At 37.6% G+C, this 16,822-nt stretch overlaps 1 protein-coding gene across 1 annotated transcript in view; it reads right to left on the reverse strand.

Moving 5' to 3' along the window:
* The window catches only part of LOC145670275 (protein O-mannosyl-transferase TMTC1-like), a 2,166,608-nt gene that overhangs the window by 1,872,336 nt on the left and 277,450 nt on the right, over window positions 1–16,822 (reverse strand). The gene's annotated exons all lie outside the window — the stretch shown is intronic.

Raw genomic sequence — 16,822 nt, forward strand, 5'->3', positions numbered from 1 at the left:
TAAGTTCTTTTTTCTGTAAGTTTATGATTTATAAGTTGAAATGTAGGCGTATATTAGTATGCATTTGTATTCAGTGGCGAAGCGTAATCCCACAAGTAGGGTAGGCCCGATAAATTAATATTCACATTTAGCTCCACTAAAAATATTTTGAAGTGTAGTTCACATTTTGTTCTGGCTGGGATTTGCAGGGGGGTGAATTTCCTCCTCACTTTCTGTTTTCATTGCCTGCATATTTGAAAATGGAGGGAGAGAAAAAGTAAGTACATTCTTACAGTTAGCTGTCAAATTTCTTGGATAAGCGTTTGTTACTTGCATCTCCCACTTTGAAGTAAGTACAATATTGCATTTAATTTATGCATCACGTAATAATAACTTGAATAGAAATGTTAAAGCTCAGAAGGAACTTCATTTGAATCAAGGCAAGATATTTAATACTGTATTCTATGCAGTGGCATATTTAAGGGGGTGGCTTCAGGACTTAAGCATTCACCGAAATTTTATCGTAATTTTCTATTGTTTTATGTACAGTATATTGCAAAATTTTCACAATTCCAGAAATAAAGTTAGCAAAACCCCTCGAAACGAAATCGCAAATACGCCACTGATTCTATGAAATGAAAAACTCAACTAAAATTACAAATATTTTTATTTTATCCTGTACGGTAGCGTTTGGTAAATTTATACATGTGCTTAATGTATTAGACTTACATTTTACAAACTACTATGGACCAAGCCCTATGTAGGGGAATAACACAGCTACTTTGAATAACTCCTGAGAGTATATACCTAACTTAAATAAATTATCACTAACATAAATACTTAATTCTACACAGAAACTTCTTACTTATTGTCAAAGGAATCATTTAATAACGTATTTGCATTGAAAGGTGCCTTCAACGCTAAAACTAAACTCCCAGAGGCGAGCCTTCGCACCTTCCCAACGATGCGTGCATAGTCCGTAAGCCTATCTAGCGAGCTGGTGAGGCTCAGACGAAAGGGTCTTCAAGTGTTTCCAACCTACTATTTTTAGCCGAAAAACCGAAATTTTGAAGTATTGGCTTTCTTTTATAAGAAATCAAAGATAGAGAAAATATGTGGTAGAAAATAGGGTAGGCACGGCCTCAGAGCCTCATAGTACGCTTCGTCACTGTTTGTATTCTGATTTGTTATCTTTAACTAGAACGTAACATTTTATTTACTTGCTCACAATCAATTTAGATTTTTATGTTTTAAAAAATCTAGAGACAAGTTTACGTTAGGTTGAACTGCAAAATAGCAGATTTCAACTGCAAGGCAAGCACTGAAATCAGTAGCGTAGCCAGGATGTGTGTTTGGAGGTGGCCAAGGGCTGTTGTAAGTACATATAGAAAAATTACAAACAAAAAATATATAAACAAAAAATATATAAAAATTCACAAATATCAAAGTACCAAAGTACATTGTCGGAACTCCTTGGGGGCCCGGCCCCTCTGGCTGCCCCTTTCTTACGCCACTGACTGAAATGTTTAATTACTACATGACTATTCATAGTCAATTTAAAAAATGTATAAAATATGTAATATACCTGGATAAAAACCCAAATGAGTTTCATTTCGAAAAGTAAACTTCAATTTAAAATACATAACTCTTTATAACGTTTTGTAATTATACAATATTTTGAGATTATACATTTTCAAGCTAGCAATATTACTATTTATTTTTGTCAATATCACTTACCGTAATAAATAACAGGAAGTAGAAAGTAATGTTCCTTATTTTAAACTTGAATTTCCATATCACTTTGATTAATGAAACTTAACTCAGTATAATATATTACCCTGACAAGAATGTAGTAATAATTTCATATTGTTCCAGGCTACCTGAGCAACATTAATATAAGAAACAAATAATTTTGATTCAATTTGTGTAATTTGAGGACATGAACTTAACGTAGATACTGTAGTTGTAAAAATGGTTTACATGTTATTTGTGAAGCTAGTGTACAAAGAAAAGGCGATGTACACGAAAAGTAACGGAGGAAGAGTATTAAGAAAGTGTAAATTTTAAGAATACGATTAATTCAGGGCCGGCAAAAATCTTATTCCAAAAAGATTTGACATTTTTATATCATAAGTTACAAAAAACGAAACTTGAAGTGAATTCCAGAAAGTTGAACATGTGTTGTTAAAATCGCGCTCTCGTATTTGCTGTAAGATCTAGATCGTTTCTGTCACCCATATAATATAGACAAGCTTTGCTCTAAATCTGCATTGATTATACGGTTCAAAACACTACATAAACATAGTTCATCAATGGAAGTGAAAGGATCTTACCATGAAGTCACAATCTATGGATTTTTCCATCATTTTGATAATGTTGACGTAAATGTATGAAATCTTGATACCAAAGGTATTTTTCGTAATATCGGAAGGATTCATTTTGTCACACCTGGTATCTATGTCGAAACTCAGATAACAGTTACGAGATTTCCAATTGAGTCTTTTATTAACACAACATCTATTCAATGAAAAAGAGAAATACAGGTCTTTCTTCAATGGTCATTCAAGACTTAAGTGAACTTCAACAAATAAGATCTCTTACGGACCAACCTTCACTATATCTGTTTCCTCTCAACCTTATATCACTTGTTGGCGTACAGTCGCAGCTAGGATGTAGTGGATTTATGACTACCATAATGAGAAATTCGAAAAAGTATCCAATCATATAGACTTATTATGGCTGTATTGCATTTGATCAAAGCAGAAAATGAAACTAGTTGTAGTGATTGATGGATTTCTTATTTATTATGTTCCTTGTACGTACAGAAATGTTATTCAAAACTGTAGCAACTACACTAAGTGTTCACTGAATTATGACCACCACCTGCTTTGTTGGTCCACTTTTGCACAGTGGACGCCTGAACACGGTGGGGTATGGACTCTGGTAGTTGCTGATATGTTGCCACGGGGATCTGACATCATCCCTGATGGCAGCCCATAAATATTGGTGCAGGAGTCATAGTGCGAGGAGCTAGTTCTACAACATCGAATAAATGTTCTATAGGATTAAGATTCGATTACTCAGGGGGACAATTCATACCCTGCAGCTTCGTGAAATGTTCCTTAAGCCGAGCAAGTGCAGCCCTGGCTTGGCGGCACCATGCATGGCCATCCTGGAAAATGTTGTCTTCGTATGGGTAAAAGTGTTGCATTATAGGGGTACGTGATTTTCACAGGTACACAACGGAAGTCCCACTGTGGTCCATGCATACCAACGGTCCCAGTCCATGCCAACAGAAGCATCTCCAAACCATACAGCCGCCCCAATCTGCCTGTACAGTAAACGTGCACGAGGAGTCCACAGCTTCGTGCTGTTGGCGCCTTACACGAACACGCCCGTCCAAGAGTAGCAGCACAAACCGTGATTTATCGGAACAACACACCCTTTTCCATTGGTCCAATTAGCGTCTTCCTATGCTCGAACGCGACGAAGTTTGTGGTAACGAGTCGTAAGGAATGGATGACGAGTGTGTAGTCTGCTGTGGAACTGCATGCGTGTCAGTGTACGCCGTATAGTTGCGTGGGATATGGGTATTGTGCATCCACCATTGTATTGGTTGCGTAATTCCCTGACACTGATGGTTGGTTTGGCTGTAACGAACTGTTTGACGCGACGCTCCACGTCTTGAACTTCCGTACGCCTCAGTAGTTCCATCTCTTGGAGACCCTTACTCCATTTTCTTTCCACTCCTTATACACTTTCACTACACAGGAACGGACACATCCGACAAGTATTGTTGTCTGGGTTATTGATGCACCTGTTGCTCGGATATCCACAATCATGCCCTATTAAAATGTGGATAAATTCTACCCACCTCTCATTATAACAGTGTGCTGTCTACCAACATATAATTTCGAGTGTGTTCTTTCTCTGTAATATTACCAGTCGGGGTGGTCATTTAGTCAAACAGGATTAAAAAATTTTTTTCCCTTCGTAATTCTTCTAGATATTGCGACGAAACTTGGCACATACACCGTATGTAGAAAATAGTATACCAAGCCTTGAATAAAGTACAATGGATTTAAGGGGAAAAAATATTGAGTTTACGACGTGTAAAGAACAATTTTTTCACTGGCATGAGATGTTAGCAACACCAAGGGTGGCCGGCCATGCTTTCAAAATAATTAGGATTTTTCCGCTTTGAGAACATGAAATATTATTGAGATTAACGACAACATTTCAGCACAGATTTTTGTCACTACAAAACACCATAATTAAGTGTCAGATTCATTATTCAGGATGTCCCAAAAATGTGGAAACACCATAAAAATGGTAAACCTTTTACAACATATAAGAAAAGTAGCAGTGTATGTAGAGAATAGGGATGGGGAAAATGTTGGGTACATCACAATTACGTCCACTATCTTGAATTTTAAGCAACTGTCTTAAATGCAAACAACAGCATATAATATTTTATATTACTAGCATATTGTTTGTAGAAATTAAATGGCGGACATTAACAAAGTACAACTGAATATCACGATAATACAGTATACAGAAAGCAATAACATTAATTTAAGAATAGGCTTTATAATATGCACTCCGTGCAAGGCAATAGAATAGGGGTATGTGTTAAACACGACTCTCGACCTTTTCACCCCACTGACAATCCGCTGGCGGGCCTCGGGTCAGTATCGACAGCGGCCCCACAACGACTTTACACGTTTTCCGCCGCGGTTAGACGTGACGGTACCGTTACGAAATTACACGAATGCCGCAATTTTACCGCCATTGCGGTAATAAAGCAACATCCGCCGTTTCACCTCCTCTGAAACGCTAGTGCTTCATTAGTGTATGTGCTACAAGTTAAAAAAAAAATTAGGAGGCGAGCGTGAACTTGGCACTCCCACCTTAAGAACTAACGGTAAAATTAGTCTCTCTTTAGTGCATGGTTAATGCTTCTAGAGAACACCAGCAATTTTGTTAGTACTTTAGTATTAGTGTAGTTATGGCCACACATGTTACGAAACTCCCATAAGAAATATATAAGGAGAGTAAAATTCCCACCAAATTCAAAAGTACTAATAATCTCTTCTAGTGCAATCGTTCGTGCATCGTTAGTGTTTCTTAGTGCACCAACATCTAGCGTTTGTGCTTTATTAGTGTAGGTACTACAAGTTCGTGCTGCCCCGACCTCAAGCACTAACGAAAAATTTATTGCCATTCGTTAGTGCAATGTTAGCGCTTCTAGAAAATACTAATAATTTCGTTAATGTTTTAATATATAGTGCAAAATAATGCACAATCGATTGTACTAGGTGTCATCGTTAGTGCTTTCTTGGGGGCTAAGAAATTTTTGCTTTTAATGTCCAACCTATTGAAACACTAATGTTGGAGTTGGTACACTAAAAATCATGAACGAAACATTAACAATTGCACTAGAAGAGATTATTCGTGCTTTTGAATTTGGCGGAAATTTGACGCAATGAAAAATTCACCATGTATTTCTTATGGAAGGTTCGTGATGTAATTGGCCATAACTATACTAATAGTGAAGCACTAACGAAACTACTAATGTTTTCTAGAAGCACTAACAAATGACATAAGTTTTTCCGTTAGTGCTTAAATTGGTGCACTTGGCTCCCCTAAAAGATTTTTACTTGTAGTACTTACACTAATAAAGCACAAACGTTAGATGTTGGTGCACTAAGAAACACTGACGATTGCACTAGAAGAGATCATTAGTATTTTTGAATTTGGTTGGAATTTTACGCTCCTCATATATTTCTTATGGGAGGTTCGTGACAATCGTTTGGCCATAACTACACTAATACTGAAGCACTAACGAAACTACTAAAGTCTGTTCCAGAAAACCTGATATTAATTTCCCTACCTCCCACCACTTGCCACTGCAGAAGGGGAAAGCTAGTCGTTGACCTTCACAGGGAGGGAAATTTTTCTAATAAACAGAATCGTGTAAACTCTAAATTCGTACGTCAATTCGCTCGCACCTAATGTTGAGAAAACACTGCTGTTCCTTTTAGCCATCAACCTCTAGTAACAAACAATTACTGTTTTTAATTTTTGTTTGCAGAAAAGTATTGCATATTATTTACGTACTAAAGTGTATCCCACTGTAAAACATTTTATTGTCTTAACAAATATCGAAAACATTAAAATCAATAAGAGCTCAATCTGCCCAATTTTGTATGAATGTGGAAGTTGATCCCTAACACGAATACAAGAACTGGAACTGTGGGGTTTCGAAAATAAAATATTGATAAAAATATTTAGAGGAAAAGAGGTGTACATTCAGGTAAATTAAAACACTATACAAGCTTTTATTTCACAACAGCTACAGGTCACCGTGTATTAAAGAGATAGTAAAGTTAATTCGTATAAGATCAGCATGACACGTTGCTTCTATGGGGAAATACGCACCAAGTCACCAAGTCCTATTCAAAAAGCCGAGGCGAAGGAAACTATTAGCTGGGAGAAAGAGAAGGCTTCCGGACAATGTAAAGCAGGATCGTTGAAGGATGGTTGATAACGAAGATGGTACAAAGATCGACTTTTTGCAGGTTAAAATCTAATGGAAAAGTTTGTTTCTGCTACGATGAGCCTTTGAAATTTTTAAGCCAAAGCGTTCGTTATTTTTGTATAATTGAACGAACTCGTATTTATCGTTACTCTTTGTTTCTTACACAATAATCAACTCTTGTCACAACATTACACTATTCTGCACGCCTGAGGCCGCGGTGACTCAGTGGTAGAGCTTTCACCTATGGTGCATGGGGTCCGTGCTTCGATCCCAGCTCACCCCAAGTAAACTTTGTGGTTGACAAACACCGTGTACGTGGGTTTCCTTGCGGATACCCCGTTCCCTACCACTTTCTTCATTCTACCATTTCATTCATTCTAATAATTGTTATCTCCTTTAGCCTAGCCGGCACAATTGTCGGACGAAAAACTCAAAGATTTCATTTTATATTCTGCATGCCATAAGCGGCTATCTCTTGCAAATTAATTACTGCAAATGATTATTCCTATTAATGGAGACTGATAATATTTCTAATACAATAAAAAGTAATTTCCCCGTCTTCTGCAATAGGGACTCAGCAAACACAATTATTATTGGAACATTATTATCAGTATATATATATATATATATCTTTTTCTTCTTTTTAATGTAAGACCATCGGTTAATAAGAGAGGAAACGAGTTTTTTTTAATCATTTCAGGTTCTATTGTTATCTTAATGCTCTGATAATATCTACCCATACATATTGTACTTGGTTTTTGATTTTACACCGTGTGCATGGGTTTTCTTGGGGTTCTCCCATTTCGTTTCACTTTCTTCATTCCACCATTTCATTCATTTCTCATCATCATCGTCTCCTTTAGCCTAGCAGGCCTAACCGTGGATAGTGTGGTCGGTGCGAGCGGTCCCGGTTCGATTCCTGGAGGGGCCACTCGGTCGAAAAAGTGTAACGCTTTTTCAGGCCAACCACCCTGAATGAGGCTTTTCTGAGTTTTCTTCATTCACACCAGGCAAATGCGAGGTGGTACCTAACTTATAGGTCCCAGGCCGCTTCCTTCCTTCCCTTTCCCCAGATAGTGTGCTCGCCGAGCACACATGACGGGGTAAATGGCCATAGATGCTGAAAGCCCAGAAATCTAAATCCTAAATAACATGGGACGTAGAACTCATTTTATATTCTGCACGCTATAAACGTCTCTCTCTTGCAAGTTAATTACTGCTAATGATTATTCCTATTAATGGAGATATTTCTAAGACAATAAAAAGTCATTTCCCCGTCTTCTGCAAGAGGGGCACAGCAAACAAAATTATTAATGGAAAAATATTATTAGTATATATATATATATATATATATATATATATATATATATATATATATATATATATATATATATAGTTCTTTTTAATGTAAGAGCATCTGTTAATAAGAGAGGAAACCAGGAGTGTGCTTTTTTTTTTTAAGCATTTCAGGTTCTGTTATCATCTTAACTCTCTGATAATTTACCCATACATATTGTATTTGATTTTCAATTTTATATTATTATGAAATTATTGTATCAATAAATAAACACCAATTGAATTACCAACCCTGCCATCACTTGCCATTCCAACATTATACCACAAGCCCGGCTGCGAAAAAGAAGAAAAATAAACAATACAACTGTTCAATAAAATTTCCATTATAACACATATTACTTATCTCACTATAATACAGGCAAATGTAATTGTTTTAAAATACGTAGTGTTATTATTAAAGTTGTAATTTATTATTTAGACATATTTCGGTACACTCTATACTTCCGTGTGCGGGGGGCTGATGGTGGAAGACGGAACAGCAACATTCACCTGTACTTGAGCGTGTTGAGGGAAAAATCTTCTTCCTTTTCCTATTACATTCTGTGGAACAGATTATAGTATTCTCTAGAAGCACTATCCATGCACTAAAGAAAGACACTAATTTTATCGTTAGTGCTTAAGGTGAGAGTGCCAAGTACAGGCTGGCCTCCTATAGGGTGAGTTCGCCAATAGTCGACCGCTGAAAAGAAATCTTACTTCTAAGCACTTATAAAGCGTGATGTTTTCATAGTATTTGACAAAAGTGAATTATTTGCTTTATTTGGGTTCTTTTGTACCATGCCGTGTGTTAACTGCTCACTTTTAAAGTTTTGCAGTGGTATATAAATACATTTTACGAAAACTCATCAAAATTCCCACTTGTCGACCATCATCGCTCAGTAGTCGACCGCATTCAAGCTATTAGTCGACCGCGCGCAATTTCTATCGTTTCTATCACGTAGAAGTAATTGATTGCCTTAGGTGATATTTCGAAATTGTATTATTCGCGAGATTTGAACTTGACAAAACGATTATATAGAATTTATTTAATTTTCATGAGGGTTTTCTCCTTAGTGATTATAAATGAAAGAATCACGCTATTAGAATTTGATACATAGCTATTTTATTTGGAATAATGGATTTGAATATTAAATAGATCTTCCACGTGAAACAAGATTCTCTCCTGCGTTATATGCACACGTTATCTTATCACTTATATTACGGTTTTACAAATCCTAAACAAAGTACGAGTCTCTAATAATTTAGAAAATCCTAAGTGTTCACTTTTCTCCTGTGTGAAATATGTTTCTCTTCGGTATTAGGTTTCTCTCCTGTATTACTTGAGCACATCGAGTTATCTTCTCAAATATGATAAGATTTCTCTCTTTTGTTACTTCAGCACGTCGAGTTATCGTCTCATATATGATAAGGTTTCTCTTTTGAGTTACTTGAGTACATTGAGTTTCTTTTCATGTAATAACAGTAAGCTCCTGATTGTTTGTTTATTCAAATCACTTATATGGTACAATCTGCGCACAGGAACAGCTTATCTGCAAGTTCTTCCCATGCATAGCCAGATAAATTGGTACATCGAAGATGGAACCATTTATCACATTAATCGCAACCCACTGGTTTATCCTTACTTTCCAAAGCAAAACCATTTATTATCACTCCACATCCTGCGCATATGGATTGTGCACGCCTATTTGATTGACTGAGAGAAATAATTAAATTATTTAGTCAATAAAATCGGGAAAACACAAACTCTGAACTATATAACGAGTTTATTGTTGGTCTCGGTAGCAACAGCAGTTTTACGCATTCTTGAGAGAGATGGTTAACATAGAGACAAGGGCCGTGAAGCGGCAGCACAGACAAACAGCACACTGTATTAATAATCAAACAAGATGATTGTTTGGGTATGATAACACTTTATTTGAGCTAAGTTGATTTAACAAGACTTTAAGCTAAAAATCCGCCTATCAAGTTTACGTCTACTGACTGACTAATTATTAATTAGGACGGATTGTAAAATGAAATGAGGGTGCTAAAAGATAATGAAAGAAGCTTTAAATAATTCTCAAGTTTCGTCCAAATGTCCCCAAAAAAAGTTGTACTTAGCTTTCGAAGTAGCTTCACTCGCTAGAAGTCTATTGGAAGTTCTGCGGCGAAAGTTCTCTTCTTGAAAACGTGGTTGGCTCTTCCTTCACTTGGTCTGCTGAATCGTCCCTGGAGATTCCAACGCAGGTCACTGGGGTCCTTTATTATCTCCTTGGAAAAGCTGCTTCCGTTACTAGGAGTTGTACGTCGAACAAACCATCTTCCACGAATGAGACTGAGAAGCCCTTGTCTTTCCTTTTTCTCGCTGTTGGTCAACTCGCTTTCTAGCTGCGTCTTGCGGTAGGCTCACTGACCTCCAGCTAGCCATCCTCTTATTCACCCTGCGATTGAGATGGGCTTGTGACGTCATCCAAACTCCAGCTATCCTCTGGTTGCCTCTGGTCGCGACGTCGTCCAAATCCTTCTGTGAACTGGAACGTTCACAGGATCCATCGCCGTAATCAATTACATCTTGTTCATTGTGATGTTCTTCTACAACAGCAGTGGTCGTCTTCTTCGATCGTTTCTTTGTATTTTCCAGTTTGTTGCTCTTTTTTGCTGTTCTTTCATCCCTTTTGCATTTCTTTTCCTCCTCTAGTTTCTTCTGTTCTTCTTGTTTTGCAGTCAGTGCGCCGCGATATTCTTCTGAGCTAATTGCAAACGGTATCTTCTCTACCTTCTTCTTAGGCTTTTTGACTGAACTTTTAGGCCAGAACAGATGCTTTTTAAAAGTTGGCGTTATATATATTGGTCTGATAAAAAAAGTGTTGTTGCGATATTCTTCTGACTTGATTCACTTGGTCCAATAACAGTATCGCTTTCAATGTCCATTGTTTCTTGCTGTGCTTCTGGTATAGAAACCAGAGCTTCAATAGGAGGGTCTTTGGGAGAATAAATATCTTGCCTAATATCCTTCATAGGTTCAGTTTTATTCAGTGTAGTTGATGTGTTTCCTTTCTTCTCATTTGATGGCACAAATTCTGGGATAGACACTTCCTTTCTCAGAATAATTAAAGGCCACTCTGATTCTGTTGTTGGAGCAGACATAACTGATTTTTTGTTTGGCACAATTCTGATTTCCTCTTTCTCTTGTGCTGCAATGGCGTCGAATTCCTCAGGTTTCGTTGATAGAATAGGTGTTATATTCACTCGATTTTCAGTTGTTGCACTTGAGTTGCCTTAACAGCCAATGACTGGAGAAGGTCATTTAGCAAATCCTTTCCAACAGTGAGAGTAGCTTGAGACAAGTGTTCATTGTTGTCATCAACTACAGGGATTTCACCAACTACAACTTCGTCATCTAGTGGTAAGTTGGCACTTTTATCATCAGTTTGTAGTGCTTCGTCCATCGGTTTTTCTGCTGGAAGTTTCAAAACTTCAAGAACAGCGTTGAAGTCAACCGCAGCATTTTGAAGTTCATCCTTGTACACAGTAATAACTTTTCTTGCAGTACGAAGATCCTCTTCACTAACATTTGGCTGAGTGGAAGTACTCTCTATGCTTTTGCACACACTCTTGATGCGTTTTGTGTAGTCAATAGCGTCCGGATTGAAAGAATACAGTCCACATTTGCGAAATCCATTCTTTATTGTTGACGGTGTTGCTGCTGTTGCTAGGACGTCTGCAATAAGTGGTGCAAACGAACTCTTGTAATGGAAGATAAATTATGTTCCGTTAGATAGCTGTGTCCAATTTGTTTTTAACGCCTTAAAAATTGATACATCGCATGGTTGCAAGATGTGCGTTGCATGAGGGTACAGGGCATACAATATGATCTCGTTGTTGTCACAAAATTTGCTTACTTCATAAGTTAAGTGAGTTTTGTGACCATCGATGAAAAGTACGTATTACAGACTTAGGTACATCGTGATCTAATAGCCATTTATTGAAACCATTGGCGACCCACTCAAAGAATGTCTCACTAATCATCCAGCCAAATTCGGATCGTCCTATCACAATCGAAGAGGGAATATTGCGACACAATATCTCTGGGTACTCGCGACTTGTATGGATAAACGATCATTGGAGCAACGGTTTCTCCCGAAGCACTAAATGTTCCTAGAAAAGTAAGGGTTTCCTTTTCCTTATCTTGAACCTCATAAATATTCTTCCAGCCTTTTGGTCCCAAAATTTTTTCAGATGATGTGCTCAACTGAAAAGAAGATTCATCCGCGTTAAAAATTCTACGTGGATCTTCTAGAATGGAAAGATTGTTCGTACTGGTGAAGTATGTCTTAAGATCATGAAACCACGAACGTATATATTCTTCTTTTACAAAACTTCGGCAGACATTTATAAGCTCAGCTGTCCTCATAACGATATTTGGATGTCTCTTCAAGAAAGATGCATACCATTTCTGCCCAGGTCTGTTGTATTTAAATCGTGTTTTGCGTTTGTCGTCTACAACTATTTTCTGTACTGAATTTATGAGGTCATGCTTCTTTCTGGGGAAACCACGTTGAGAAAGTTCAATAAGCCAGTTTGCAAGGGCTTCTTCGTCTGTTTCACTGAGATAAGTACAGCGTCCCATCTTTCCAGTTGTTTCTGGTACCCGTCCATGTAGTTTGTCTAAAACTGTTGTCTTTGGCACACCAAACCTTTTACAGCCTTCACGAATTGAAAGTTGTTTTGTTCTTACAGCTTCTAAAGCGCACTGCATATCAAATTCCGAATAGCGGAAAAAAATTCTTTTATATCCCGGAGCCATGCTATCTGTCAAAAATGCACCAAATTTAAAATGCTTCACCATATTTCTAACAACAAAATCCATTGCTATATTATAAAGCAGAAGTAATTAAGAATATATCAACAAAAGTTGTTTTTCAATATTGATAATCTTAATATTTCAGTGTTCTTCCTGAAAGAAGGTTCTGACCTGAAAAAACCTGAGCCGATTGAATCGATATTTTTTATTGCCATTAATCAGATGATGATGACGTCCTAAGGACGTGAGACCTAGAGTTTAACGTGAGCTCCGAACCAATTGTATTCCCATTGAAAATTGAACCCAGGACTTTATTACAAAGCAGCATACGTTAACACTTACCTGAATTTTGTTGAATTTATTTATGTTCTTTAAGCATTTTTGGCATAGGACGGGATAGGGGAGGGAGAAGGATGAGGGAAGGTGTCGGCCAGAGCCTATTATGTAGGTAACATCATGACATGCGCCTGGTATAACTGACAAAACCCCTAAGAAACCTATCAGAAGGGCCGGTATTGGGGTTTCAACCCCGCACAACTCTCCATTCCCAATTCGTAATCCAGCAGGCTAGGCACTGGACAGCGTGTATGTTACATGCCTCCAAGAAATTATTATAATTTCTCTCATTCAGGGAGACGTGGTAGACGTACAGGAAACTTTTCTTGTTTTCGTTTGTTTGCTTGTTTCTTTGTTTATTATGGTTTAACGTCCCTTCTTAGTATCGAGACTATGTAGAGATGTGGACCTACAGTTTATAGTAATATTCGGACCGCTTCAATTCGTTCTATGCTCTCCCGTTTGGAATTAAACCCGGGACAGAGAGCACCAAAGGCACGGGTGCTACCCATTAGACCAGCGAGGAGGGCTTGTTCTCGTGTGAAAAAAAAAAAGAAACTTGGTTTCACATTGAAATAGTAGATCGTCAGAAAAAGAATCTTTCAACTAAGTTACTGAACAAATTCTAGTCAGCAAAACGCGAAACTAGTATGAAACAGTGCGGTCGACAGATGGCAAGAAATATTCCAACACGAGAAACAGGCCGTCGATTTTTAGAATATGTCACGAAATCAAAAATTTTATACATGCATGTTGAAAAACAGACCTTAATACCAAACAGGAAATAATTTGAAGCAATTTGGCGCACACTCAAATAATCCAATAATCGACCACCCTTGGTCGACAATTGGTTTGTATGGGAAAGAAAAAATGCCAAATTCCGACCACATTTTAACATGGATTTTTTCATTTAATACTTTCCAGTTATTGACAAATTATACTGTACAGCTTCTAGAATAATTTAGTTATGTAAAAAAACATTTCTTACCTCACGTACTATCTATATCCTCGTAAACTGTGCACCTGAGTCGTAATTCTACAGATACGTCGAAATTTATCGGTGAAAGACGACCAGTTGGCCAAGGGAGAGGGAAACAATGATTGTCATTGGTGGTATATGATGCAAGCTTTGTCGTGAATTACTTTCCGCCCCAAAAGAGCATGAGATATATTTTATATATACAATAGTAAGCAAAAATGGTCGACTATTGGATGGCGGTCGACTATTGGCGAACTCACCCTAGCTTTTTTTTACTTGTAGCACATACACTAATGAAGCACTAACGTTATGTGTTGGTGCACTAAGAAGCACTAACGACTGCACTAGAAGAGATTATTAGTGCTTTTGAGTTTGACGGGAATTTGACGCAATGAATAATTCCCCATGTATTTCGTATGGGAATTTCGTGAAATGTAATTGGCTATAACTACACTAAACTATACTGCCTATAATTACACTAATTGCTTCACTATTAGTGTAGTTAAGGCCAATTACATGTCAAGAAGCTCCCGTAAGAAATATTTTTAATTGCGTCAAATTTCCACAATTTCGAAAGCACTAATGATCTCTTCTAGTGCAGTTCTTGGTGCTTCGTTCATAGTGTGTCATATGAGGGGACCAAGTTCACTGACGTTTCATTTATCCTCATCTCGTTCTTATTCTTTGTAGTTTGAGGGAAATTTCCCGAATTTAGGGAAATTTCATAGGTAAATTTTGCTGAAGGTAAAAAGGATATTTTTTTCGATAACACGTCGAAATCCAGAGAAATTCTCGGGTTCACTAATTGATCAATATAGATGCTGAAATTTCTCTTTGTTCTTCAAAAATGAACCAATACAATAGCAATAGTTTGTGTGCGAGTGTGTGTTGAAAGTAGCACAGTTTGCACCCGTTGTTAGCTGGGTGTATTTGTGTGTATATTTTTGTTTTAAAAATGGCGGAGCAAGCTAAAAGAAGCAAAAAGCAAAGGAATAAAACAAATGTAGTTGTCACTTCGTTTAATATAGCTAAATTAACTTTATTACATAAGTTCTATCATAAGAATTGAACACTCAACAAAGTAGGGAAATTTTGTTAAGAAATGGAAAAGATTGTGTCAATCGAGGGAAAGTTTTTTAAGGAAACCTACGAACATTGCTTGTTGTCAGAATACGTTTATAATCGTCAATGGTATAATTATCTCGAAATTGTCCGAATCACGAAATTGCCTGAAGTTACTTTATTCGAATCTTAACAAATTTTCTCAAACAGCTAATAACAATTTTGTTGATATTTCATAAATAAATATATCATTGATAACTCTTACAATATAGCATAAATCATTTGCGCTTTAGAAAGTTCACAAGGGTTAGTTTACTCTTGGGAATTATTTTTCTCGAAAATTTCCTCAGGCAATTTTGATCATATTTCGTAAGTAAATATTTCATTAATAACCCATCAATTTAACATGTGCTTCTCTAGAAAGAGAATCGACAAGACATAGTTTAATTTGGGGATTGAATTTTGTTCGAGAGAAATTTTCCGGAAACACATATTATAATTTTGTTCGTATTTCATAAATATTTCAGTAAGAACATAAATACGACATGATTTTAATTTAAGAACAGGAGCGAGAACTACAGTGGTTTAAACCTTTTTTCTACCTTTTGCTAAAAAATAACGCACCCAGGTAACATAAGATTAGGGTTGCCATAATTGTTTGATCCAAAATACGGACAAACCTTAACCCTAAAATGCATTTTGATGCAAACTGGCATCATAGTTAACCAACATTAATAAAAATAATAATGATATTCTTAAAATGTCTATATTAGCGAATAGCGCACGCCGATGCCATGTGGCAGGAATGTAGTTAAGCTTTCTACCACACAGTTTTCGTCTAGTGGCATAGGTCGGACAGAGGGTGTTAGGAGAGCGTCAGAAAGGATATACAGGGTTTTTCCGGGAAGTAATAGGACTGATTTTATTCCGCCATGACTGTACTTCGGAGCGTGCGCGCACCGACTGGATCCGGTAGAGGGCGTTCCTAGCTAACGAACGAGCGGCTGGTCAGTTGTCTCCGAGCACATGGAGAGTCAGGACAGGCTTTTTCGCGCGACGTGTTTCTGTGAGTGGTGCAAGCCGAAAATGCAGCGTTCGTTACAGCAGAGGTACGCGATTAAATTCTGTGTTAAACTCGGTAATTCTGTGACAGAGACGTTTGATATGATAAAGCAGGCTTACCCGGATGATGCTTTAGCAAGAAGTGGTGTGTTTCGGTGGCACAAGGCCTTTTCGGAGGGCCGGGAAGAGGTCGCTGATGAAGACCGTGCTGGAAGACCTTCGACTTCGACAAACACCGACAATGTGACTCGTGTGCGCGAAGTTTTGAACTCAGACCGTCGACTAAGTATTCGTTTAATTGCCCAGATGTTAAATTTACCAAAAACTGTGGTTCATGAAATTGTGACGGAGCATTTGAACATGCGCAAGGTGTGCGCGAAGATTGTCCCAAAAGTGCTCACTGACGACCAGAAATTGCGGCGAGTGGAATTGTGCCAAGAAAATTTGAACATGTGTGAAAGTGACTCCCAATTTTTGAATAACGTAATCACAGGTGACGAATCATGGATCTTTGAGTATGATCCCGAGACAAAGAGGCAATCTTCCGAGTGGCACACGCCGGCATCTCCTCGCCCAAAAAAGGGAAGAATAAGCAAATCCAAAGTGAAAACGATGCTCATTGTCTTTTTTGACATCAAAGGCATCGTCCACCATGAATTTGTTCCTCCTGGACAAATCGTCAACGCCAAGTTTTACGTGGAAGTGCTCAAGAGACTCAAACGAA

Source organism: Thermobia domestica, chromosome 14, assembly GCF_964235325.1.
Source record: "Thermobia domestica chromosome 14, izTheDome1.hap1.1, whole genome shotgun sequence".
Taxonomy (NCBI): domain Eukaryota; kingdom Metazoa; phylum Arthropoda; class Insecta; order Zygentoma; family Lepismatidae; genus Thermobia; species Thermobia domestica.